We start from the raw sequence: 2,726 nt of genomic DNA, 5'->3' as shown, positions 1-2,726 counted from the left end.
TGGGCCAGCCAGCACCGCTGCAGGCCGCAGTGACGCCGGCTGCTCAGGACCGGCCCTCGGGCCCAGTCACACGCCACAGTTAGGCCAAGAGGCAGACCTGACAGCCGGCTACCCCAGACTGCTTTCTTCTCTCCCAGCCCTCGTGCTGGTGACCAGAGCGATTTCTGTCACCTTTTCTCTGTGTGCATTACTTCTGTCGTTGGCTCGCTCCCTGTGCCTGCTGACAGGTGGTCGTTGGGCCGGACGGACCCGCAGGTGGGTGCCTTCACGCACTCACCTGCCCCAGGTGCACACCCTGGGAGCAGATGCGCACTCTGCTGGGGTCAGCCCGCTCACCTGCAGCATGGACCTACTCTTTGTTGTTGTTGTTATTATTATTGTATCTAACTTTATTTATTTATTTTAATTTGACCACAGAGGAACAGAGTGTTTGTGAGAGAGAGAGGGGGAAAGTGAAAAAGCAAGCCGCCAGTTCTGGGCCTCAAACCACGGTGGGACACGTGGGAGTCCAGTGCCCTTAACCACCATGGCACCCGTCGACCCCTGGAGCTGTTCTTTTAGCATCGCCCTTGCCCTTCCAGCAGAATTGCACCTGCTTCAGGGCATCTCAGACCAGGGAGCATATGCTCACAGCCAGCCGTCGGTCTGTGAGGGTTTGAGATTTCGTGGGGTGGAGGGGTCAGTGTGAGGCTGTCGACAAGAAGAGGTAGTCCCAGTCTACAGAGACAAGTGGTGGGAGAATAGACACCCCCGCACAGGAGCTGTGGCTCGGCCCAGTGGGTCCCGCAGCCGCCTTGCAGACAGGAGAGGCTGTGAGGACGTAGGCTCCGGTCGGCCTCTGGAATCTGGCACTGCTCTTGGGGTTGGTGTAGAAAGGCCCATCTCGGGACTAGCAGTTAGCGTAATGGCTATGTCGCTGGACTCCCACGTAGTTGACCGCGGTTCGCGTCCCGGACCCGGTGGCTTAAACTCACACCGGGCGCGTGTGCGTGCGTGCCCAAGGTCCCGAGAGGAGAGTGGAGGAGAAGGGATTGCGGCGTGGCCATCCCCCCTGGGGGTGATTTCTCGCTTTCCGTCTCTCTGTCTCTCTCTGTCTGTCTGGTGTGCGCACGTGCCCTGAAGCAAAAACCTCTCCAAAAAAAAAAGAAGAAAGGGCCATCTCTGCTTATCCCTGCTCGGTGAGTTGGTAACACTCCAAGCGTTTGAGCAGACTGAGGCCTGGAAAAGCCTAGATCGAGTATTTGGGGTCTGTTAGGTTAACACAGCAGCTGCAGCCACAGGGTGTTCCCCCAGTGCAGTGGGACCCAGTAAGCACATGAGGCCTCGGACCCGACAGCACAGCTGCTACACGATGTCCCGAGAACGCTGGAGCTGGGAGCCCGATGGCTTAGCTTCAACTCCAGGTCTGAGTGTGGAGCCTCTGACCCTGGAGAGCATGTGCACCTGGCCTCTAGGAGAATGGTCTGGAAGTGGGGCGACCTGGCCAAGCCATGGGGGTCACCAGGGCCCTGCTGTGCTGCCGCCCCTTCGTGGGCTCATGTAGGTGGCTGATCGCCTGGCTCCCTTCACACCCAGGGTTCGGACGTGGCTGGAAGCGGCCCCAGGCCTGTCCACTCCCTCAGAGCCCAGCGCAGGACGTGATCACGTGTGTACTGCAGGCAGCGCTGCTTGGGGCCCTCTGCCGGCTGCTGTCTGCAGAGGAGGGGTCCCGAGGCACTCTGGCAGCAGCATGGTGACTGAATCTCCCTCTAGGAGCCATAGGACGTGCTAACTCACCCTTGGCCACCCATTTCCGGTCATGGAGGGCGCGTGGCCACACGGCCATGCAGACCTGGCCAGCCTACCCTGCTCTCTGCACCCCACGGCAGATCGGGGCACTCGTGCAGAGCTGCTTCTCCAGGTGCAGACACGCACCAGGCTCCCGAGCCATCCTCAGGCTCAGAGGTGCTTAGCAGATTGGTTTCAGTTTAAATGTTTTTATTTTTTCCTGACAGAGAGACAGACAGACAGAGGTATACAGACGGCACCCACACGGGCTCTTGGTGCTTGTGACCCTCGCCCAGCCTCAGCCAGCCCTGGCTCAGGGAGGCCTCTGGGCTTGAACCTGGAGCTTTCCCACCCTCTGTCCTCTTGGCAAGTCCTGGTCTTCCTCTGGGTGTGGTCTGGCACGTGGGGCTCTGGAGCCTCTCCTCCATGTGTGGCACCCAGCTGGCAGTCGGTGGCACGAGAACCGAGGGGAGGCCAGCGGCTCTCCTGTCTCTCTGGGCCTTAGTCTGGAAGCCCGGCCTCTGCAGGGGGCAGGACGAGCACCGTCCATGGTGAGCGAGGGCTCGGGCTCACGGAGCGCCTGGGCTGTGTGCCTGGTGGGTGCGGCCTGAGCCTTCCTTACCCACAGCATTGTGCCCGCCCTGGACAGCTCACCTGAGGGAACCGCTTCCTTGAAGAGAGCGCATTCAGAATTTGGTCTCGGGACGTGAGAGTGGCAGCGTCACCCGTGCACGTCCATGCCTGTGCCAGAACCTCCCGCTGACCTGAGCACACCAGGGAGCCCGTGTGCCCTCGGGGCTGCACAGCAGAGTGACTCGGGGAGCAGAGGCCTCGGCTGCTGCAGAGGCCAGCTTTGCGTGTGGGTGTGATGGAGTGCACCTGCAGAACCCGCTCCCAGAGCGTCGGCCATGCACAGCCTCTGTCGGCCGCTCCATGCTGCGCCTGCCTCGTGTTGCTGC

The 2,726-nt window shown here is 61.1% G+C and overlaps 1 protein-coding gene across 1 annotated transcript in view; it reads left to right on the top strand.

Annotated features, from left to right (window-relative positions):
* The window catches only part of SPG7 (SPG7 matrix AAA peptidase subunit, paraplegin), a gene marked incomplete at its 5' end in the record, with an annotated part of 48,596 nt that overhangs the window by 11,496 nt on the left and 34,374 nt on the right, over positions 1-2,726 (top strand).

The sequence above is a fragment of the Tupaia chinensis genome, unplaced genomic scaffold, assembly GCF_000334495.1.
Source record: "Tupaia chinensis unplaced genomic scaffold, TupChi_1.0 Scaffold000355_1, whole genome shotgun sequence".
Taxonomy (NCBI): domain Eukaryota; kingdom Metazoa; phylum Chordata; class Mammalia; order Scandentia; family Tupaiidae; genus Tupaia; species Tupaia belangeri.
This window is presented reverse-complemented; position numbering and strand designations above follow the sequence as displayed.